Below are 24,819 nucleotides of genomic sequence, written 5' to 3' on the forward strand. Positions count from 1 at the left end.
CTTTTCCTCCCTCACTGTCAGCTTACAAGTGAAGCACACCTTTGTTGATGTCAGTGGTGGTTTGCCACCAGAGGGGAAATGACAGCAAGACAGTAAAGGACAGGAAATTCTCCATTGGCTTCCTTGTCAAGATGATTAGAAGGGCTCTACTGCTGAACCATCCACTTCAGAGACCTCAGCACCTGTTTCAGTGCAATAGATAGTTTAGGGAGATGTGGATTTTCTTAGTCTAGTGCTACAGAATGCACAGTGCCAGGCCTGATATTGTACAGAGTCCCATCATTATTTGGTTGAGTTACGCTTATTGCACATATCAAAATATGACCTACTTCTCGTTCTAAAAACAGCACAGCACACAAATTTGCATCACTGCCCTTTTTTGGGAGGGGGGTAAGGTATAAAGATGAAATGTGCTGATCCTTCTTTTGTCATCTTCCTCACACCAAGGTTTGTTGAGATTTAAAAAAATAATAATAAAACAAATTAATAGCATCTCTTTTCCTAGGGAGCTTTTTAAAGAGGGAACTCTTGTGCACAAAATATTTTTCAATCAGCTGTATGGAACTATTTTCCCTTTGATACATGCGGATTTACATGTAACTGCATGGAATTCAATGGAGTCACAACTGGTGTAAACATGAAAATATGACACTAGTCACTTTGGCCCCTAGTCTAGAACAACCTTATGGCCCCATAACTGTGTTGAAGCCATGTTAGGAAAAACAGTTTAAGATTAGAGCTAGATGAAATTTTGTGGCTGAATAACTTTTTTTGCCAAAAAACCCACAGTTTCAGTCTACCTGAAACTATTTGTAAATGTCACCCAAATGGTGTCAGGTAAGACCCAAGCTATTCAGGGTGTCGGTGCATGTCATCTTTATAACCCTTGGCCCAGTGGTTAGGGCAGTTTCTTCAGATGTGGAAGTCTCAAATTTTAATCCTCCTCTGGAGCAAGGACGTGAACTCATATCTTCCTCCTTGCTATGTAAGTGCCCTAATCACCAGGCTATAAGCTATTTGGTTCTCCTTTTGAAGCTGTTCCACTTCGTATCAGCACAAAAAAATTCATTGGGACAAGTAGAGAGAGTGTGAGAGTGACTATGTAACTTGGCAATTAAGGCATTCTTCAGGGAGGTAGCAGGAGATGTGGATTCAATGCCCTCTTCTGAATCAGGCAGAGAGAAGATTTAATCATATCCCAGAGTGGGGATTTAAACCTAGGTCTCTCGCATCCCAAGCAACTGTTCTAAGGGAACACATCCAACCCCTAGAGTTTTTTTTTTAAAGCTAGCCTTGAATTTTCTGATTTGATGACAAATTCCAAACATTTTAGAAACCAAAGAAATATTTCCCCTGTTTTTTGTTTGTGGGCTGAACTGTAAAAAACTATTCATCCAGCTCTACTCAAAACAAGTGTTTAAAAACTATTTCTTCAAATGTGATTCCACCCAAGTCTAGATGGAGCCTAAAGAAGGAATATCCATGCCAGTTCAAAACTTTGGCTTTTCTGTTTACATTGGTAAAAAGGGGTCCCATAAGTGCTTGCCAAGGCTCCTTCCCCACTCTGAACTTTAGGGTACAGATGTGGGGGCCTGCATGAAAACTTCTAAGCTTAACTACCAGCTATCTGGTCCGCTGCCACTACTCCCAATGTGCTAATTCCCTTTCCTGGTTAGCCTTGAGATACTCTTCACCAATTCCCTGGTGAATACAGATCCAAACCCCTTGGATCTTAAAACAAGGAGAAATTAACCATCCCCCCTCCTCTCTCCCACCAACTCCTGGTGGATCAAGATCCAACCCCCTTGGATCTAAAAACAAGGAAAAATCAATCAGGTTCATAAAAAGAAGGCTTTTAATTAAAGAAAAAGGTAAAAATCATCTCTGTAAAATCAGGATGGAAAATAACTTTACAGGGTAATCAAACTTAAAGAGCCCAGAGGAATCCCCCTCTAGCCTTAGGTTCAAAGTTACAGCAAACAGAGGTAAACACCCTAGTAAAAGGTACATTTACAAGTTGAGAAAACAAAGATAAAACTTACACGCCTTGTCTGGCTGTTTACTTACAAGTTTGAAATATGAGAGACTTGTTCAGAAAAATTTGGAGAACCTGGATTGATGTCTGGTCCCTCTTAATCCCAAGAGCGAACTCACCCCAAAAACAAAGAGCACAAACAAAAGCCTTCTCCCCACCAAGATTTGAAAGTATCTTGTCCCCTTATTGGTCCTTTGGATCAGGTGTCAGCCAGGTTACCTGAGCTTCTTAACCCTTTACAGGTAAAAGGATTTTGGAGTCTCTGGCCAGAAGGATTTTATAGTATTGTACACAGGAGGGCTGTTACCCTTCCCTTTATAGTTATGACAGTGCTATTTGTAATTTTTTTTTGTTAAATATCAGGGTTGGAAGGGACCTCAGGAGGCATCTAGTCCAACCCCCTGCTCAAAGTAGGACCAATCCCCAGACAGATTTTTATCCCAGTTCCCTAAATGGCCCCTTTAAAGATTGAACGCACAACGTTGGGTTTAGCAGGCCAATGCTCAAACCACTGAGCTATCCCTCCCCCACAATCTTAATGGTGTGGATACCTGTCTTCTAGAAACCAGACTGTTTATCACTACTAGCCACAAGGGAACTATCTCATGATAACTTTAAGTCACATTTTGATTGATGGAGAGGACTGCTCAGCACTGATGTCCAGAAATAACTGCAACTGTTTATCAACATTCCTGATTATTAAATTTTAAAGTGACTGACACAAACAGCACATCTGTTCCTGGAAGTAAGTTCTCTCATTCACTCAGTTTTTCCACTCTATTGGAGACTCAAGCTCCTCCCACTGTGAGGAAATCCCCCTTGTATTGCTATCACACCATTTTCCGTTACAAAGTTTGGTCCACTCATGCAGACAAATGTGATTAAACAAATATTGAAAAGTCTGTGCCACCATTTTACAGCCACAGTCCATGTGTCCCTCAGACTCTGAAATGCACCTGTTCTCAGAAAGGTTGCACTGTCTTATTTGACACTGCAACCTGGCCAATTATCAGTGACACTTCTATGGTTCTCCTTCCTGGACAAGATATTTGAAAGAATGGTGCAGAGCTGGCTTCAGCAACAGCTTACAACTACATCACTTGTGGGTCCCATCCAATCAGACTTCAAGCCAAGTTATAACATAGAGGTGACAAAAGTTGCACAACCTCCTTATGCATCATCTATTGGCAGCATTCAACACATTCACTTAGAAGATGCTGATCGCTCACCTCATAGACCTTTTAATGCATAGTCCATGGATCGGCAACCTTTGGCCCATGGCCCGCCAGGGTAAGTACCCTGGCAGGCCGGACTGGTTTGTTTACCTGCTGCGTCCACAGGTTCGGCTGATCGCGGCTCCCACTGGCCGCGGTTCACCGCTCTAGGCCAATGGGGGCTTTGGGAAGCGGTGAGGGCCGAGGGATGTGCTGGCTGCTGCTTCCCGCAGCCCCCATTGGCCTGGAGCGGTGAACCGCGGCCAGTGGGAGATGAGATTACCTGCCGCATCTGCAGGTTCGGCCAAACAAACTGGCCCGGCCCACCAGGGTGCTTACCCTGGCAGGCCGCGTGTCAAAGGTTGCTAATCCCTGGTATAGTCACTGTTTGGCTCATTCTTCAACAGATCCGAGATTTTTTTTCTTCCCTTGGGATAGCGTTGGTTTGTACTTCAAGGTTGAATCCTGCCATTAGTTTTATTCAACATGTATGTACCATCCCTGGAGTAGATGTAGATGTCTAAAGAAGATTTAGTAGCTTAATTTAGCCACACAGAGCAATGCCAAAAGCCCAAGCTGCAGTAGGACACAGGTCATCTGAGGCTGCTACAGGTACCCTGATTTGAAAACGTTGCCTCTCATTTTTCAAGTGTCAGTCAGACCTTTAATGTTGTTTTAATAATGTATTTATTAAATGTAATCCATTTGAGCCCTACTCTTCACTGTCTCGCATCGTGCATCAGTTACACTAGTGCAAAGTGGGTGTAAAATGTTACCATTTTGATTTAGTAGTGTTTCATGCCCACTTTGCACTCACTTTCCTTAGATTCCAATGACAACACATGAGGCAAAGCAGAAGAGAAGCCCCTTCAGCTTTTGCCTTAACCACAAAAAGTTAAGGCAAACTAATTGTGTGTTTGACATTGAAAAAAGTGACATTGCGGTGGCTTTAAAACTCTTTAGATGTCAACTTATGGCCATGTTAAAAATGTTGTATTGACACAACACTTATATTGACATTATTTTAAGTCCCTTTACATATTTAAGTAAATTATGCAGGTCTGTAGCACATATTAGAATATCTGAGCTGTCAGAATGATCTTTAGTGGGTGTTTGGAATGCTCCAACCCTCCCTGCTGCCTAGGGTTTGAGGAATAAGAGCAATAGCTCTAGGGAAGAAGCATGTCTTCTGAGCTGAATTACATATGTCACCAGCCCTCACTGGCAGGCTACCAGACTACTCCCTAATAAGAAAAGTGTTTGTCAGTGTTCAAAGATCAACCCCCATCCAAAGATTAGAACTCATTTCTAGGAATGACTGTGTTCTGTCCCTGATTTGCTATGTTACAACGGACAAGTTAGTTAGGCCTATATTTTCAAGTGTGTACACTAATTTTGGTGCCAGCAATCTGAAACTCCTGGAGCTTGATTTTTAAAAGTAAGGAATAGCTCCTTTTCCTATTGGCATCAATTGGTTCTGAAAATCTGGACGAAGGTGTCTCAACTTGGAGATAAAAAAAATCAGTGGTGCTAAAAAATTAGTATACTTTTTTTTTAAATGTAGGCACTAATATCTCTGTACCTCACTTTCCTGATCTGTGTATCAGCAAACATATTTACCTGCCTATGTGGAGTAGTTTTAAATCCTCAAATTAGCAGTGCTATGTAAGAGCAAAGTGTGATAATGATGACAGTAATAAATGAAAGAGAAATAAAGAGAGTAACTAATTGTGAACGAATAATAAGTATGTATATTTTTCATTAAGACTGTAATAACATTAAAAGGAATGAAAATTGGAATGATATTAAATTAGTTTTGTAATGGAAACAATCATGAAAAAGTATGTGTAGGAACAACAGGTATGCACCTTTCTTCTTGTTCTTCTTAACCTCTGAGGATAGGACAAGAAGCAATGGGCTTAAATTGCAGCAAGGGCGGTTTAGGTTGGACATTAGGAAAAACTTCCTAACTGTCAGAGTGGTAAAGCACTGGAATAAATTGCCTAGGAAGGTTATGGAATCTCCATCATTGGGGATTTTTAAGAGCAGGTTGGACAAACATCTGTCAGGAATGTTCTAGATCAGGAATCGGCAACCTTTGACACGCAGCCCGCCAGGGTAAGCACCCTGGCGAGCCAGGCCAGTTTGTTTACCTGCTGCATCCACAGGTTCAGCCAATTGCGGCTACCACTGGTCACGGTTCGCCGTCCCAGGCCAATGGGGGCTGTGGGAAGTGGCACAAGCCGAGAGATGTGTTGGCCTACCTGCTTCCCGCTGCCACCATTGGCTTGGAGCGGCGAACCATGGCCAGTGGGAGCCACGATCGGCCGAACCTGTGGACATGGCAGGTAAACAAACTGGCCCGCCAGGGTACTTACCCTGGTGAGCCACGTGCCAAAGGTTGCCAATCTCCGTTCTAGATAATATTTAGTCCTGTCTTGAGTGCAGAGGACTGGACTAGATGACCTCTCGAAGTCCCTTCCAGTTCTATGATTCCTCTCAATGTATTTAATTGAACATAAAACAAATGGAAGAGAAAGCATAATAATATGAATGATATAAAATTGATTTCCTTTATTCTGTTAACTGTTCATACTTAGGGAAAGTCACAGTCACAATTCTGAGAATGAGAACACTAATGCTACCTTCTATAGAAGATTCAAGCTGCAGAACACTCTAGGGTATTACCTAGAAAATATCAAGCACAAATTCATGGCAAAAAAGTATGTGTTCTCTCCCATGTTTTAACATGTGTAGGCTTTATAAATTCATGGGAGTCATTGGCCCACTGCATAGCAATTCACTACTTTGTAACTGTTCTCTCAGCCTCTTGCCAAGGAACCACCATGAGGACAAGGCTCCTATACAAGTCAAAACACTGCTTCTCTTCTGTAGAAAGGAGTTCTGAGCCTCCATTCAGCTCCTCCAGCCTCCCTCCCACCAACATCTGGCCAAGAGACCATTTTATAACTGTAATCTTCACACACAGCAGCCTGCAAGAACAGCAGAGTCCTTTCCTAACATAATAGTGGCATCAATAACTCTTCTACTGTACAGTAAGCTATAGCAAAGGGAAACTATTTTTTCAATCCCTGACTCCCTATAGTCCAGAACCCAGCACCAAGTGCTGCAACGAGACATCTTCCTACTTCATGGAAAAGATCTCACATTCAGTAATGATTCTCCGGCTGCATGGATCCAGTCTCCCTCTACTGGCTAACAAACAGCCTGCTTTAATTACCTGAATTCTGCCAAGAGGTATTGAACACCCTGATGGAATTTTGATTCAAGGCCTGTCAATCTGCCACTGATGGCTGATTTCTTGTTGTTAATGGATGGAGGAGAGCTATCCATTCTCATCCCCCCAAACATTTCTGCAGCATTTGACACTTTCAGCCATGAGGTACAAAGAGAGGAGGCACAGGTATCTGGAGATAATATTCCCAGGTATGGAAGGGTCTTTGAACTCTAGGAGGCTATCCAAGTTAATCCTATTAATGTCTTCTTTAATTAGCAAACTCTCTACTGGCTATTTGTATAGCTACTATATATTTATTTCATATGCCATTGCTGAAGTACCTTTCTAGTTGTTGGACCAAGAAGTCTCCTCCTCCTGGTCTGCCAAAATAGACTTCGTATTCTGAGGATAGGCATTTCCCCTCCTTCTACCTGGTTTAGCCCTCCAGTCACAGTGGCGTAATGGGCCGTTTTTCTCTGCCACAAGCTAGCAGCTACTTAGAGCCACAGGTGAGAGCTGGGTGCAAAGTGAGGACCAATGGAAAAGAACACTCAAAGAGTTCAACTGTCCTGACTTTCAGAGGTACTACTTTTCTTCTATTCACCCATACATTGCTTATATTTTGCTCAATTGGCTAGTTGAAACAGTATCAGAGAAGCTTCTACGAGAGACTATGGTTGAGCACCATAGACATGATTTTTGTTGTAAGACAGATTCGGGAAAAATGTATTGAACAGAACATGGAACTACAGGCCGTCTTCATTTATCTAAAAAAAGAAAACCACTGGACACAGAACGGAAATGGCCTCTGGAGAATTCTAGAAATGTTTGTCTGCCCCACCAAATTCTTTATCATCATAGTCAATTCCACAAAAGACATGACTGGTCAAGTACTCTGAGGTGGTGGCTTCTCAAAACCATTGCCCATATTTAATGGAGAGGAACAAGGTTATATGCAGGCACCGAGCCTCTTTGGTCTCTTCTTCACAGCCATTCTGAATTATGCAACTGGCAACCTTCAAAAGGGGATCTTCATAAGGTACAGATCTGATGGGCAACTCTTCAGTCTCTGAAGGCTTACTGCAAAGACAAAAGCCCTTGAGAAATTCATATGTGAAGCCCCTTTTTAAAAGGACTGTGCTCTACTTGGTCATAGTGAAAATGACCCACAGCTTATCTTTGACAGGTTCTAAGAGGCAACTAAATATTTTGGATCACCATCAGCCTGGAAAAAAAAACTGAAGTCCTCTTCCAACTAGTCCCATCAACCACTACCACCGAGCCAAACATCACCATCAACCACTATGTGCTGTCTTCATTCTATTCTAAACATCCACTTGCAAGACAAAGTGTCAAACACTAACATCCTTGAAAGAACAAAATCAACCAATGCGATAGGGACACTCACCTCCTGGGAGTGATCCTGCACTTTTTCTTTTTCTTGGCGCCCCCTGTCAGCTGTTGCCCTCGTCAGGTAGGTCTTTAGTGGCTCAGTCATCCAGTTAAGTCACACACCGTCTAACACATGAAGGTGGTAACATTGATAGCTCTGTCTCTAGGCTAGTATTAAGTCAGTGTCTCCCCGGTATAGAGCAGTGTCCCCAGTGCTTCCTCCTGGGATACACCAAGTCCTGCCCTTCACTTGGGCCTCTAACCAAGTCTTATCCCCTTCCTGGGGCTTAGGCCACCCTGCCAGTGGCTGGTGTGGGGACCACTATTTCGGATCCCAAAATAGGGACCCTGTAAATAGCAGCCATATGCTGGTTCCTGTAATATTTGCTGCTACTATTCCCTGGGCAACTTCACACATAGCCCCTTCCTCTTCACCCTTACAAAAGGGTTCTCTGTGTTTTCCCTGATTGAGCAGGTGTCTTCCAGGCCTCCTCACCTGGACAATCTCACAGCCTTCTAGTCCTTCCTCACCCTTCTTATCTCAGCCAGCAACTGACCAGCAACTCCTACAGTTCCTTTTATCTAAGCCTGCTGTGCTCTGACTCGCTGCTTCCCTGCTGCCTTTCTAGGCAGGTCTGGAGGACACAGGAGCCAGCTTTTTCCTTAGCCTGGGGATGCTTATCCCCTGCCCCCACACAACCCCTTCCCCCAAGGCCCCACCTCTGCCCTGCCTCTTCCTGACCCCGCTCTGCTCTCGCCCCTACTTGCCCAGTTCCGCCCCTTCCCCTCAAGCATGCCCCGTGCCCCTCTCTTCCTGCCTTCCTCCCTCCCAGCACCTCCTTCGTGTCATGGAACAGCTGATCGTGGTGGCCGGGAGGGAGGGGGAGGAGTTGATCGGTGGGGCCGCCAGTCGATGGGAGGCTCTGGCTGGCTGCTGGTGGGTGCTAAGCAACTGCTAATTTTTTTCTGAGGGTGCTCTAGCCACAGGCATGGGAACTGGAGGTGTGGAAGGTGCTGCAGCACCTCAAGATTTTATGTGGAGTTCTGGCTGCTGGCCTTGCACCAAGGGCTCCACTCCTGGCCCTAACTGTGGCCTCAGCCTAGGCCCCTTTACCCCTGTCCAGGTCCCCCCTTCCCGGAGACACTGCCCTGCTCCTGGCCTCAGCTTGGGGGTGGGAGGGGAGGCAGAAAGGGGTAAGGGGGCTAGCTTTCAGCACCTCCATTACTAAAAGTGTTCCAATACCACTGGCTCCAGAGCTGGAGCTCCCATGGATTTGGTGCCTATGCTAGAGGACCCACCTTCACTGCTCCTTCTGCTGGGGGGGGTGTGGTAGGACCACAAGTCCTTTTAACTATGTCCTTTTGTGTTAATACATTCCAGCAGTCTCTAACTGCATGATCACATACTATTTCTGAAATAACACAATATCAGGCCCCATTTCTACAATAGGATTTGCACAAGTGCAGGGGTTCACTCACTGCAGGATCAGAGCCTAATGTTGTATCTTGGGTTTCTCTATAACCCTAAATATTCAGATAAGTATACAATAAAACCATATTTAAACATGCTCTGGATGACACATAATGTTGTGCAAGTCTGATAAGCATTAGGTAGTTGTGCACGATTTTACAATATTAGCTCTTATTGATTGTGTCATTATCAATGTTGATTCATTAATGGCACTACTGTAAATAAACCATGGGTGAGGTTTTCAAAATCATGGCTGTATTGGTCTAACTGATCCCATTGAAATCAGTGGGAGTTTTACCCTTTACTTCAGTGGGAAGAGAGTTAAGTCAGTGCTGAGTGCTTTCAAAAATCCCATTGCAACTATCTCATTGAATTACATACCTAATCCCTACAAATAAACATCCCTCCAATTGTATAACTGCTTATGGGAACAAATAAAGTTCTCATTGCTTATAAATCTAGGAGTTGATAACTTTGGAATAATTATTGTACCTGTATTTAGAACTTCTTATATGAAATCAAACACTTTTACATTACTTTAAAAAAACACATTCAGCAACTAGTGACAATAATGCGTGAACTTTCTTCAGAGAATTGGATGATAGATCACATGAAAAATACAACTTAGCTAAACTTCTGCATAAAAACATCTTAATGAAACAAACAAATCATAAATATGTCCTTATTAAAACCCTATAATTGCATTTATTTTACCTACAGCGTGTCAGATACAAGAATAATTTACTCCTCGGGTATTATTATTTATTGTGTGCTGACACCCATGCTCAACACTTCACAGAACAAAAAGGATACATGGATCGCAAGGAGCTAACACTCAAAGAGCTCAGTGTTGTAGGTGCTGAGTGCTTTCTGTAAGTGCTGTGCACCCTCAACTCCTTTGAAATTTTAAGGGAGTTGAGGAAGCTCAAAACCTTGCTGCAGGCATTCAGGACCATGCCTTTAGCAAACAAACCAGACAGAGGGCCCAACATTACAGCACACACGAGTAATTTTAGTGAACAGTTCTACAGAACTCAGAGTCACAACACTTTCCCCAATTCCTTCCTTGCCCTAGGGAAAACAATCTGCTATTATTAGATTTCTTCCACCCTCACACCAGCTCAGCTATGCAAACTGCTTATTGTTGGGAGCCAGAAAAGGGGATGGAGGCTTGGCTCTGCCACTCACCAGCCCTCTCCAGCTACCTGCATGGTGGGCAAAGGAAGCAGCAGCTCATGAAGTCTGTTCTCCCTCTGGAGCACAGAACAGTGATACAGAATAACCAGTGGTGGGGTCGGGGGGGAGCCCTATATGCCTTACTCCACCATATGTTGTCATAAGGGAAAGTCACAGTCCTGCCCATAGTTAATAAAAAAGCAGGTAATATAAATAATGTTGTATTGTACCTAGGTAAGCATAGGTGTCTATGCAGAGAAAAACACCATCTGTGACTAAAGTCCCACATTAATGTCTATGAATCTTCTGCATTATGTAGCTTCAAAATCCATTCTCTGTTGTGCTGCACTGCCCCCTCAAAATCTGCTTCATGATGACAATTTAAGTATTACATGGTTGCCCAATCCCACCCTGTTCTAAAGGTGGATTCACTGATTCTAGACAGCCTATTTTCCATGTTCTTTATGATAATTGGGCTGTGGTTATGACACAGACCTTGATATCCAAATACAAATGCAGATTCTTTCCCTGCTGACTGACACACTCACCTCTGGAGGAACTTTAAAAGGGATGGATGGCTTGAAAATCTATCTGGCTGATCTTCGTTACTGAGCTAGTTAGGGAGAAGAGAGGGGGCTCACTGGGTCAAAGGTCCTCCACTCTCGCAACAGAATGGTGATATGACGTTGGGAAGCCATCCACTACAATAAGGTTTGGCCCCCATACCAAAGGCTGGCCTTACATTACTTACGGAAATGGGTGAAAAAAAGTTCTTTCCCACCAGGCACTCATAGTGAAGACTAGAGCTGGGTGAATTTTTTCAGATGACTAATTTATTCAGTGCAAAGTGCAGTTTCCATCAACCTGAAACTATTTATGAATTTGACCCAAATTGTTTTGACCATGCACACAATAGCTGGAGGAGGAAGTAGTGGTGCTATTCCCATCCTTACAACCTTTATCTCAGTAGATAGGGCACTCACTTGGTATGTAGGAAACCCAGGTTCAGAGCACTCCTCCGGAACAGATGCAAAGCAGCTTTTCAATTCACCAAAAGCTCTGACATTTTTCAGATTTGGTTTGACACAAGGTAAATTTTTCTTTTCACCTTTTCAGAACTGCCACCAAACCATGAAGTCAGTTATTCATCCAGCTCTAGTGAATAATACCTTAATTGTTATTAGCATGTATTATAGATTTGCATTTTAATAACATTTACAGGCTGTAGCTGAGAAGGGGCCCCCTGTTGCTAAGTGTTGTGGATATATAGACACAGACCCTTCCCAAAGAGCTTACAAACTAAATAGACAAAGAGGGTTCATAAAGGAGAGATGGCTGAATACAAGTGCAGTGTTAAAAAACAGACACCTTTTTCTTACTAGAAGCGACATGGGGTTTCAAGCTACTAGTATCCTGGATATATTTTTTTCAGAAATCCCAATTACAACAAATTTTTATTTTCAAATACATTTCCCAGTTTATTTATGCTGAGGAATGCTTTCTGACTTTCAGATTGCTGGTTGAGCAAAATGAACACAGTTTTCTTTTAACTGTTTATTTGTAAATCTCCTATGAGTATTAAACACACTCATAAAGACAAGCCTATAAAGATGAGAACAAACACAAACTTCATCCTGAAATTTCAGTTAAGCTGTATTTAAAGAAAAATCTTCCCTGACAGATACGGTTTTCCCCCGTAGGCTGAAATATAGGAGATTGGCACCGAGTTTTGTGCTTAAAGTGAAGATCCACATTTATGGTGAAATATGAGTAATGTTCTTAGCCCTTCTAGGTATTCATACCTTTCAGAAATGTGCTATTGTATATTATCATTAACAAAACAGAAGATAGTATTGCTTTAAGGAAGCAAAATAGCCTATTAAGTTACTTTAGCTCAAAGTTTGACCTGTATTACAATCTGCTGGTAAGTTTCCTTCAGAGTCTAAAAATCATTATTCTGTTTGTTAAAATTTATCACTCTGACAGACAGTAAAGTAAAAACAAAATCTGCTTATCATGTATGGTGCAATGGCTTCAGAGCCAGCGGAGTGAAAAGTCACATATAAACTATGGTCCCAATCCTATAATCAGTGGACTAAGAACTGCAGACTGTACCCCTATTTCTAAAGCTGTGCTAACATAATTGATTATGCTAGTACAGTCGTAAGGAAAATAATACCAGCATGCTTAAGTGTGATCTTAAAGAAACCTTGTGAGGTCATTTTTAAATATACAATTAATACATATTAAAAGTAAAAATATAAAAGTGAGTTTGAAAGAGCCCCTTTGAAGCCATTTTAGTGCATGAACAGTATTTAGTTTATGAAAATAACTATACCATTACTATGCACTTGATTATGCTGAGCTTTCAAAATATGTTTTTGTAATTTTACAGTTGTATGAAGCTTATAAAATCCCCATCTCCACTCCAAGAAGCGAAGAAAAGGATCTTAGGGGAGCTGCCCAGGAGAAACCATAAGAAGATTTCAGCAGGCTTCCTACAATAAGATTAACAGATTTTCTAACATTGCCCAGTTGGTAAGCAAGCTGTGGAAAGCCTTCCTTAGAAGTCACAGAGGACATGTGCAAGATATCTTTAAGAGCATTCCAGAGTGTACAGGTAAATAATGAAGGATTGCTCACCTGACAGTCCATTGTACACATCATTGTGGTAACTATTATACAACTGCTTCCAGCATTGCATTGAAGTAAGAAGAATTTGGTGTTGAAGGGCACAATTATAGCTCATTGTTTCAATTATACAGGAATATTCCAAAAGAGCTGTGTAACAATGAAATGAAAAGTCTGGTTGTAGCAACTTGTAAGTCAAATGATTATACTGGTACAAAATCTATTTGAATTTGAGACAGTAATGGTATTCCATGTCTGCAACAAAATACAATGTGTGTGTGTGTGGGCTTAATTGGGGCCAAAGAATACCATTTCTGTACTCATTTCTAGGTTGCTACTCATATATTTAGGGATGCTATTAATGAACGGAATAGAGTCTATTAAATTCAATCCTATTGCTCTCTTCACAGATTGTGAGGGTTTGGGATTTTGGCATTTTTTCTTCCATGAAAAGTTTCCAACATAATATTTCCCAGGGGATTTGCTTTGGAAATGCTCGTGAGACTGTTTGGAAATATCTGCATGTGTTGAGAGTTGGAAGGGGAAAAAAGGAATGAGTATGTTACGGAGAAGCAGGAGGGGAAAGATAGAAGAGCCATGGTGAGAGAATTTGGTGTGCAATTCCCCTTTAATCAGGAATAGAAGCAGAGGGATTCCTAGCTTGGTTGTTCTACAACAGGGCCAGGGATATGCTTGCTCACCAGACTGCCTGAATACAGTTAATCTGTAGTACAGTATGTGCTGTATAATGCAATACACTTGAGAGGTCTAGCTAAACCAGCCAACCTTAAGCCTCCTACAGGCAATTGTGGGTGTTCTGTTGTTGCTATATTACACCATAAAATGCTGAGAAAAGCTCCTCTCCATCTGAGCCATGCAGCTGCTAAACTAATTTTTCTGAGGAGATGCCTCACTCAGACAGTGCTTGACATACATTGCATTGAAGAGGCAACCACCCGCTGGAAATCACACCTGTGCTGTCGCTGTATCTTATAAATTGCTTGGGTTTGATCACTGATGTCAATGGAAAAATAATCCCATATCCATTATTTCTTTTGTTGTTTTTCAATCAGATGCTATACTTCATTCTCCTACTACTTCTGATGCTGCTTTTCTGAGCGGAAAAGTACAGATAGACCACCCGGAGTCTTGAAATTCCCACCTTGTCCCTGCAGGCTTCTTATTCCAATAATAGAAGGAACAAATTCATAACAATCATGGCCAATCTGTAGCTTACTCTTCATGCACAGAAAGTCACTATCTCCAGGCAGGAAATGGAATATCTGGCACAACCTTTGCAGGTACCAATGACTGATCCATCACTGGCCATTGTAGTAGTTTATGTACAACTGTCCCTGGAAAAAAGGTTCTACCTTCCCTGAGAAACTAACTCCCTCAGAAATCTCCTGTTGCCTGGAATTCCTCATTACAAAATGTTCAGCCAACTCTAATTATGAGACTGAGGCTATGAGATTGTTTGGTAAATCAGAATAATGAATCTCCAGATTTCTTCTCTCTTCTTTTTACTGTTCCACTCTGAGGTTCAAACCTGCCCCCTTTGAAGTCAATGGGAGTTTTTGTCTCTCATTCTGAGATATAGTCACATACCTGTAAGGCCAAACTCCAACATTTGTGTTTTGGCTGGTTCAGAACTGTAATCAATATTCTTTGACATGTTTTCATGGTACATAATCACCAAATGTTATTCATTCTGATGACTACAATTTCAAGCCATTGCGTCTGAAAGGGTCAGTGGCTGAAAAGTAGTTATTTGTAGCAGTCCTAAGCACTCATTTATGATTTCTATTTCTCAAATGTGGAGCGTGTTTTCCATCACAACAGCCTTTTATAAATGCATTTTATTGCCAAATAAGTTTTTAACTATTTTCTCTATGGACATATTCTTATTTGTGCACAATTTTTACTCTGTAGCTGACAAGTTTTTCTCTTGCTGATAGAACTAGACATTTCTTGTAAAATTTCCAAGATATTTGCTGGGCTATGTTTCACAGCAGATGTCCTTTTTTCCCATTCAAGGAACTACACCAATATACCTTGTAATTCTTCAGTGGCTTCATGTTTCACACAGTTTATAACACGCTTCTTTAGAGTATTCAAAGTCATTTCCTGACTTCCAAGTTTCAGCTGTGAAAAGTCTTCAAAAATATGTATTGTATTTATTTCTATTCAAATAGAATAATTCACTTGTCATCTTGCATCTTAGATGCCTGAGGGACAGATTTTTTAGAATCCTTACATTGGTGAGCTCTTACTCACGCTAGTAATTCCTCCCTTAAATCCTATGAGGTTACTCAAATGGGTACACATTTGGCAAGAGGAGTAAGGATCAAAAAATCTGGCTCTTAATATGCAATATTGGACAATGACCCACTTATCTATCTGTGTTTCTCAGTATTAAACCATGTTTATCACTTTGGGATCTGAGTGCCTCTTGATGCCATTAAGGTAAACAGTGAATCTGTGTTCGTTATTCATAAAGTGGTGAATATATGTGAAAGAACATACTGTGGAGAACTGGGAAAATTCTGATATTTTTATGAAAAAAAAATGAGACTCACTTTCTTTTCCTTTGGATTGATGCCCACTGTATGCAAAAAAGAAAGGCCATACTGGGGCAAACCAATGATCCATCTAGCCCAGTTTTCTGTCTACCGACAGTAGCCAAAGCCAGGTGCTTCAGAGAGAATGAACAGAACAGGGCAATCTTTGAGTGATCCATCCCCTGTCATACACTCATAGCTTTTGGCAGGCAGAGGCTAGGGACAAGCAGGGCACGGGGTTGCATCTCTGACCATGTTGGCTAACAGCCATTTATGAATTTATCTTCCATGAATGTATCTATTTTTTAATCCCATTTTACTTTTGGCCTTCACAATATCCCCAGCAATGAGTTTCATAGGTTGATTGTGCATTGTATGCAGAAGTACTTCCTTTTTTGTTTGTTTTAAACCTGCTGCTAATTAATTTCATTGGATAACCGCTGGCTCTTGTGTTATATGGTGTATTATAAAACACTTCCTTATGTACTTTCTCCATACCATACATGATTGTATAGACCTGTCATATGTCTCTTTAGTAGCTTCCATACTCTTAATAATTTTTCATGCCCTTCTCTGTACCTTTTCAATTCTAAGGTATATTTTTTGCAATGAGGAGGCTAGAACTGCACCCCATATTCAAGGGGTGGATGTACCATGGATTTATTTAGTTGCATTATGATATTGCCCTCTTATCTATTCCTTTCCTACTGAGGCCTAACATTATGCTTGTTTTTTTGAATGACCCAGAAAACAGAGAAGATGTTTTCAGATAACTATCCTCAGTGATTCCAAGATGTCTTTCTTGAATGGTAACAGCTAATTTTGAGCCCATCACTTTTTGGATTATGTTCTACAATGCACATTAGTTTGCATTTGTTAAAAATGAATTTCATCTGCCATTTTGTTGTCCAGCCACCCAGTTTTGTAGATCCCTTTGTAACTCTTCTCAGTCAGCTTTGGACTTAACTATCCTGAATAAATTTGTATAGTCAGCAAATTTTGTCATCTCACGCTTTAGCCCTTTTTCCAGATCATTTATGAATATCTTGCACAGCACTGGTTCCACTACAGATCCCTGGGGGACATCACTATTTACCTTTTTCCATGATGAAAACTGAACTTTGAAAGCTTGAAAACTGAACAAGCAACGCAGTAACTGGAAGGAAGTCACTAAGCTTGAATAAACTAAAATCTGTGTGTGTGTGTGTGTGTGTGTGTGTGTGTGTGTGTGTGTGTGTGTGTGTGTGTGTGTAAGTAACACATGCATTTCCCTAGGTAGGTAGAAGAGTCTGGAGAGGTGCACCCCCACCCCCAGGAAATTGCATATCTTGGCTTCCACTGGTTGAAGAAGGCTACAAAACAAAGAACGGAGACTAGCCTGATACAGAGAAGGAGTCACTACCACCTGATCTAAGAACTGGCATGAGGCTGGACAGGAGGGTCAGACTCTTCAGAAAAGATTTGCAAGACTTTGAAACATGCCAGGGTCACCGTGTGGAAGATGGGTGATACCTGGTAAGCCAGGCATGCTTATAATCTCTTTGCAGAGAAAATATATCTTGAAAAGCATAAAGCTTTAGTGTGAATAAATACTTTAGGAAGTTATGACTATAACAGGGTTCAACAAAGAAATAGATATATTGATGGAGGATAGGTCCATCAATGGCTATTAGCCAGGATGAGCAGGGATGGTGTCCCTAGCCTCTGTTTGCCAGACGCTGTGACTGAGCGACAGGGAGTGGATCACTTGATGATTACCCATTCTGTTCATTCCCTCTGGGGCACCTGGCGTTGTCGACTGTCAGAAGACTGGATACCGGGCTAGATGGATCTTTGGTCTGACCCACTATGGACGGTCTTTTGGCTAACACTGTTTTTCCCCCGAGTGAGAACGAGACAGAAGATGCTGAACTAAACTTCAATTTGCTAAAGTGATCACAGTGAAAAGCAGGAGGAATTGCAGCCTAAGTCCCCATTCTGGAGAGAGAAGAAGTTGGGTTCCTGACCCAAGAAAAGTGCTGACTATAAGCCAGAGAGCAGTGCTCTCAAGCAAGCCACAAAGGGCTTAGAGGTGCGGTTACCTTGGAAACTGAGATACATATTTCCAGTGAATTCAGTAAAGATATTGTATGGCTTTCAAAGTAACAAAGTCCCTTATTTTGAAAAATCAATTAGGTATCCTTTTATTCCAGTTTTCTGTGATGAGAAATGGCAATTTTTCTTCCATACCACCCTTCCATCTTTGTCAGAGAAGTGACCTGACATTGCTGGGGTGGACACTGTTAGTATAAATGTCAGCAATCAGGAGCTGACATACCTGATCAGACCACTGATTCATCTCACCAAAAAGAAGAAAATTACAATGATGCACATAATGGACAATTATGGAGTAAAAGGGGAGCTTCTTTCTAATCCCCATCAGTTTAGTGGTTGGGTTATGTCCTAAATCATGAAGGTGCATGTTCCTTCTACAAATAATATCTAATGTAGCTATCTATGTTCTCACTATCCATATAATGTCCAATCCTTTATTGAATTCTTCGGAACTCTTGGCTGGAGCCGGGCAGAGAAAGGAAATTCCATGCCATAGAGGCTTTAGTTATTTCAAAATTTTGTTCTGTTCTGAATGACACAAGCCCAAAATGTTGACATTCTCCATTAAAGGCTCTGACTCCAAGGCAGTCTACCTGGAAGGCTGCCCTAGAGCCAAGGGCCCTGGAAGCCTTAGGGTCCCTGATTCAGGGGCTCTCAACATGGCAGATTTTCCTGGAGCCATGGACCCTAGGGATATGTCTACATAGCCATTAAATACTCATGGCTGGCCCAGGTCAGCTGAAATGGGCTCATGGGGCTTGGGCTGCAAGGGGGTAAAATGTCAGTGTAGATATTTGAGGTTGGAAGGAAGTCCTAGTTCTGGGACCTTCCCCTATTGCAGGATCCCAGACCCTAGGCTCCAGCCTGAGCCTATATATTTACACTTCAGTTAAATAGCTCCACAGCCCAAGCCCCATAATCCTGAGTCAGTTGATTTAGGTCAGCCACGAGTCTTTAATTGCTGTGTAGAGATATCCTTGTGAGACAGGCTGCTGAGGAACTGGAGCCTGGGAGCTGGAATTCCAAGGCTTCCTGGCTTCTAAGCTCTCAGCTCTGTCTCAGGCCACCAGGTGGGGTGCTGAGCAACCAGGAAGCCAGTGGAGAGCATGGGCTGTTAAGATGATATGAACCTGGAAAACCAGGTTCCTTCAGCACTTTTGATTTTGACAAATTGGCAAATGCCAGTGAAGAAAGTTTTCATCTGATTAGCTCTGCTGTTTGCCTCAGCAATGTCATGTCTCAATGAGTTCCACAGGTCAATTTCATTATTATTATTATTATAAATTTGATACCTTCAGGTTTTATTAGAAATCTCTTGTTCTTGTATTTTGAGAAAGTGAAATTAGGAATGCTTGAATTACCTTCTCCGTACCATTAATTATTTTGTATATCTCTATCAACTCCCCTTCTACATGTCTCTGAATTAAACAGCCCCATATTTCTGCAGTCTCAACATATCAAAGTCTTTCTGTACCTTTAACCATTTTGTCACCTGTCACCTTTTTTCTGCTTTTACTTTTTATGAGATGAGGTGACCAGCATGGAAAACAGTTAACCAGGAAAATGGACCAGTGATTTTCATAATGGCATTTTAATATTTTTAGTAGCATTACATGTTAAGATTTCATAAATCCTGAAATTTTGTCAGCTCTTGTGACTACATCTGTGCACTGAGTAGATGTTTTTGGAGAGCTGTCCACAATGAAACCCATGTCTGTTACCTGACTGATTAGAGATGATTTAAAGCCCAGCAATGTCTATCAGCAGTTCAAATAAATCCTTCCAATTTGCATTGCATTCATTTGTCTTTGTGCTGACCATTAGTGTATCTTTATTATTGGGTCCCCTCTGAAGTTCATTTTCTTTGTTTAATCTTTAACCTAAGTCAGGGATTGGCAACCTTTGGCACGTGGCTCGCCAGGGTGCTTACCCTGGCAGGCCGGGCCAGTTTGTTTACCTGCCGCGTCTGCAGGTTTGGCTGATTGCGGCTCCCACTGGCCGCGGTTCGCCGTCCCAGTCCAAGGGGGGTGGCGGGAAGCGGTGGCCAGCACATCCCTTGGCCCACACCGCTTCCTGCAGCCCCCAATGGTCTGGGACAGCGAACCGTGTCCAGTGGGAGCCACGATCAGCCGAACCTGCGGATGCGGCAGGTAAACAAACCAGCCCGGCCTGCCAGGGTGCTTACCCTGGCGAGCTGCGTGCCAAAGGTTACTGACCCCTGACCTAAGTGTTGCTTCATTCATCATTCACCCTGTTTTCTAGATCACCAGTCCTCTGCTAATTCTAGTTGCTGATCCTGATAGTATCATTTTGTGTTGCTAATCTCAAATGGTCTGGGGACCCCCTATTGACTAGATACTGAAATAGGTCTTTATCCCTCCTATGGGGTCTGATCCAAATCCCATTAAAGTCAATCAGAATCTTTCCTTTCACTTCAGTGAAAGTTGGATCGGTGATAATTTGTGACACAAACCCTTCACTCTAGCCAAAACAAATATGGGGAGCTGTCAGGGGATGCTACCTTCACACTCACTACTCATTGGCTCTTTTGGAGCTTTTACCTCAGCCTGCAACTGATTCCTGAGTAAGTGGAGACCACTCTAAACCGTGTCTCTACCTCACTGACTTCAGATGCTCTGCAATGCAGGGGGAACTGTGTATATCATAGGCTTGCTCCCATACTGTTAAAGGCCTCAGAAATCAATGAGATTCCATTTCAGATGCAGGGATGCATCCAAACAAGTTTCATTGATGGAGCAGGGCATCTGCAATTAACTCCATTACATTTACTATACAGCCATATATTTAATGGTGACCATCCCCCCCACCCTCCCCAAGGATGTATTCAGCTTCTACAAGGTTACTCCACCAGAATGTTAGGAATGGATTAGGTAACAAACCAGAGCCACCTACCTCCTCCCTAAGACCAGCTTTATCTGAACAGATAGGTCTGGTGTTGTAGCTGTTGAGCCTGCTCATGTTCCTTAGGAGATAGCCTAAAAAAAGAAAGAGAAAGAAAAATAATTAGGTTTGAATCTAAACTACAAATTTATAATTCTAATGATAAAATAAGACCAAGCAAGTGAAAAAAGCACAAGCCGTACATTAAAAAAGAACGAGAGAAAGAGAGAGAAATGAGCTATCAGCACACAGCCAGCCAAGTTCTTAGTGGTAAGGCATCACTTAATCAAATAAGTTATTTCAAAAAATTAAGCAGACCAGAACAAAGCTTAAAAGCTAACACTGACAAAGCACCAATCATAGTTATCAGCAAACATTACATTGCTTTCAAAAACACAATCCACTTAAAAGTTTACTACACAGGAAAGGACTACTTCCCCATAACATTGTGAGACCCAGAGACCTGTCTAGCAAAAAACGGAACCCTCAGATCATGATTTTAAAAGTAAGACATTTTTGACTTTCCCTAGATGTTTGTGCTAGAGGTTCTGTGTAAAGTTAAGCCACTGAGCATCAAAGTGTAAAAAGCAGAAGTCTTTAGAATAAGGGGCTTTCCTATGTATACATAGACAGAAGTGTAAGCCATTGTTTTTTGTATGATTTCACTTCTAGTTTTATCTATTTATTATATTAGGGAATTTTCAAATAGTGTATTTTTTTGTTTGTTTGTTTTTGCAATTTGGTAGAATTTAGCAGCGTGGTGTGCTCCCCTTTGTACAAAGATTCTGACAGGAATACAAGTTAAATTAAACAGCCTAATGGCCCAATATTTGGGCTGATACCTAAATGGAAGGCCATCTCCCAGATTGTTAATTCTTATCAGAATTGTTTTGATATAGTGATTTACTTGATTAACCCAACATCAAGTCATCAAATTAATCTACATATTAACTCATTTCATTATTAATTGGATATGCTTATTTTGTTTCTTTTCTGTTTCATTTTACCTTTTTCCTGTTATTCAGTTTAAGTAATAAATGATCTAAAATAAGAAAATGCTGGGGATGGATATTGCCCCCAGTCCTGTAAGAACCAAGGGTAGATATAAACTTACACTCCTAGGTGTTCCATGGAACTATCCTTCTATCTAGTACTTCTCATAACATGCTTGGGATGTTGCCATGACCACAACAATATGATGACATATAATGGGGCAGCTCAGGCCACTGACTTAGTGGGTATTCCCTTGATTTTACCTATCATGATCAGTGGTAGATTAGTTTGCAATGGGCGAGATCAGAAAATTTACTAATGGAAGATCAGGGATTTTTTATTCACACTCACCTCCTGAAGCTGATGCCAGAATGTGCTGGCAATGACACATTGTTTTGCACTTAGGCGGCTCAATTCTTATCTTATATTTATGCTTTGTTTTTATGTGATTGAAATTCCACAGATTGTTCCTTGTAGCATTGAAGCAGCACAACAAACATACAATAGTAACAGTAGATCTAAGTAAATTATTTCTTCTTTGATTTCTCTAGGAGTCTGAGGAATAAAGGGTGTCAGGAGAGAGCATGGTAAGGAATGAGTTTTCTTGCCATTTCTTTGACTTTTTTGATAACACACCTGTACTGTGACGGTGGTACAGAAACTCAGAAAAGTCATTTTCCTCCAAGTTCCTTGTTCAGTATTAACTAAAATAAAGGAAATAAAAGTCATCTTCCTCCTAAAGTCTTTCTTCTTCAGGCTGGAACTTCGATACAGAACCTTCCCCAGCCCAATGGAGATTCTTTGAATCCATGGTGGAAAGACAAACAATATGTATGTTTTTAAGTTCCCTGAAATCAGAGCATTTGAAAGTCCAAAAAAAAAAAAAAAAGCAGCAATATTCCTAACCCTACCCAAGGCCCTGTGAACATTCAGTTTTAGTTGCTTCTGTACACTCTGTGTGTGTGAGTGAGAGTGTGTGTGTGAGAGAGAGAGAGAGAGAGAGAGAGAGAGAGAGCACAAATGTGAGATGAATGGTCTATGAAAGGTATTTAAACTATTGCTATTTTTTCTTTCTGCTGCTGCAGAATGCTGGCTTTGGAACCTTGTTTACTACTATATTTAAGGAATTAACTAAGTCACAGTGTGGTAGCATCTTAGCTACAGTTGGAAGAAAAAAACTAGTTTCTTCCACTGAAAAGAAATCTGTAGTTTAATTTGTTTCCCCCCCAGATGATGCCTGTAGAATCCCTTACCTAGGAAGCAGAAGGGAGAATTGTATCTGTTCCCTCTCCAACTTGATCCAGCAGGAGAGACTGAATCTGTCAGCTACTTTCTGACAATTGGTTGCTATTAGGCTCCATCCAGCCCAGCTGTGACTAATTTGAGGGGTTACAGGTGCAGCAAAAATCAGTCAGCAGAAACAGAGGCAGCATGGGTATGCACTTCAACAGAAGCTTTGGATTTATTTCAGACAAGAACTCCAAAGGAGTAGGATGATAGAGATTAGGAACCAGTAGAAATCTTAGTAGCTGAAGTTAAGAGATTGGAAGTGCTTAAATATTTTGGAAACTGCAGTCCATGTTTAGACTTTTTCTTTTGACCATATATAACTGTTTGGTTTTATGCATTCCGTCTCCATTTTCTCCGACTACTCATTTTGCAAGCCTACTCCCTTAGTGGAGTAATGGGAAGACAATGTGGCCCAATGGATAGTATACAGGTTTCCAGAGATGTGGGTTTCTATTCCTGTCTATGCTATTAGCCTGTTGGGTGACACTGATCTGGAGAAGTCACCTCTGTATTGCAGTTTCCAAATCTGTACAATGTGGGAAGGGATGCTTACCTCCTTTTTAAAATACTTTGAGATGTACAGATGAAAGGTACTATATAAGAGCTAGATGCTGTTATGATAAATTATTTGTTTCTTGTAACTCTTGTATACTAGGTACTTCATGAATGCAAAGGAATGAATAGTAGAAGCACAGAGGAGCTCACAATCAAACTCCATATAATAAATAAATAAATCATTAATAACTTGTTAAAAGGGGAATAAGACCCTGTTCACCACTTCAAATAAGCTACGAAAAAGCAGAACACTGTAAAAGTTTCAGGTAGGAGCCCTGATCCCACTGAAAATTATGACAACTAATCAAGGCCACAAACCTTAGATCTGGTCCAACAAGTAGCGATGGATATAAAGATGGTGTTTGTACAGTCCACACACACTTCTTTCTGGTAGACCTCCCTACCTGTACCCTCTCTCAGGTGTTCCCCTCCCCTCCTTTGCTATTTTCAGGCAACTGTTGCTGGGGCCTACTGTCTCCTCCCAGTATATATCATTGAAATACTAACTGAGGGGATGTAGAAGGCTGGAGTGTCCCTGGGGCTCATGGAGGGAAAGAGTATTGCTGGTACCAGGCCTTCAAATGTCATCAGTCTGCCCCACCCCCCCAAAAAACCCAAACTCATAAGACTGGTTTAAAAATCATGAGCTATTAAATGATGTGGGGATGGGTTCTGCTATGAGCCTATAGGGAACATTCTGGCATTTTTTTTCAGGCTTTACTCTGCCACCGTGAAGGCTAGAAACTTACGAGGGGGAAAGAAAAGAGAACTTGAGCTGAGATTCTCATGTAATACAATAACACCGGGAGCTGGGGCTTTCTGGAAAAGACTTGTAATAAAACTGAAAGAATTGGTAAAAATGTGGAAATGCTGAGTGTGGAAATGACATCCCAATGACTGAGACAAGAGCTCCCTTTCCATTTGTGCGTGTTCATGTCAGGCTGAATTTTCATCTTGAAAGACACACGCACAAATGATGCCAGGAAGCTTCTCACTAAGAGTTCAAAACTCAGATGCCGAACACCTGCTTCCCTCCCTCTCTCTCTCCTCCTGGAATATGGTGTTTTTTTTAACCACATGCCTTTTAAGACAATGTATGATTGGTGGGAGATTTCTCTCATGATTTTTGAATTCCTGAGTAGGACTGAGCCCAATTTTTTCAACTCTGTCCAGAGGTCAGCAGTACTGTGCTAGCCTCCCTTGTGGTTACTTCACAATGGCTAGGCTACTGGTGTGCAGAGACGACTGTCTGCCATGCTGCCCAATAT

General features: G+C 41.6%; 1 long non-coding RNA gene across 1 annotated transcript in view; it reads right to left on the reverse strand.

Annotated features, from left to right (window-relative positions):
• The window catches only part of LOC101946403 (uncharacterized), a 44,897-nt gene that overhangs the window by 8,083 nt on the left and 11,995 nt on the right, over positions 1–24,819 (reverse strand). Inside the window, exon 2 of the long non-coding RNA XR_255773.5 lies at positions 20,726–20,808. This is a non-coding gene — a long non-coding RNA (uncharacterized LOC101946403). The remainder of the gene's footprint in view (positions 1–20,725; positions 20,809–24,819) is intronic.

The sequence above is a fragment of the Chrysemys picta genome, chromosome 1 (genome assembly GCF_011386835.1).
Source record: "Chrysemys picta bellii isolate R12L10 chromosome 1, ASM1138683v2, whole genome shotgun sequence".
NCBI lineage: Eukaryota > Metazoa > Chordata > Testudines > Emydidae > Chrysemys > Chrysemys picta.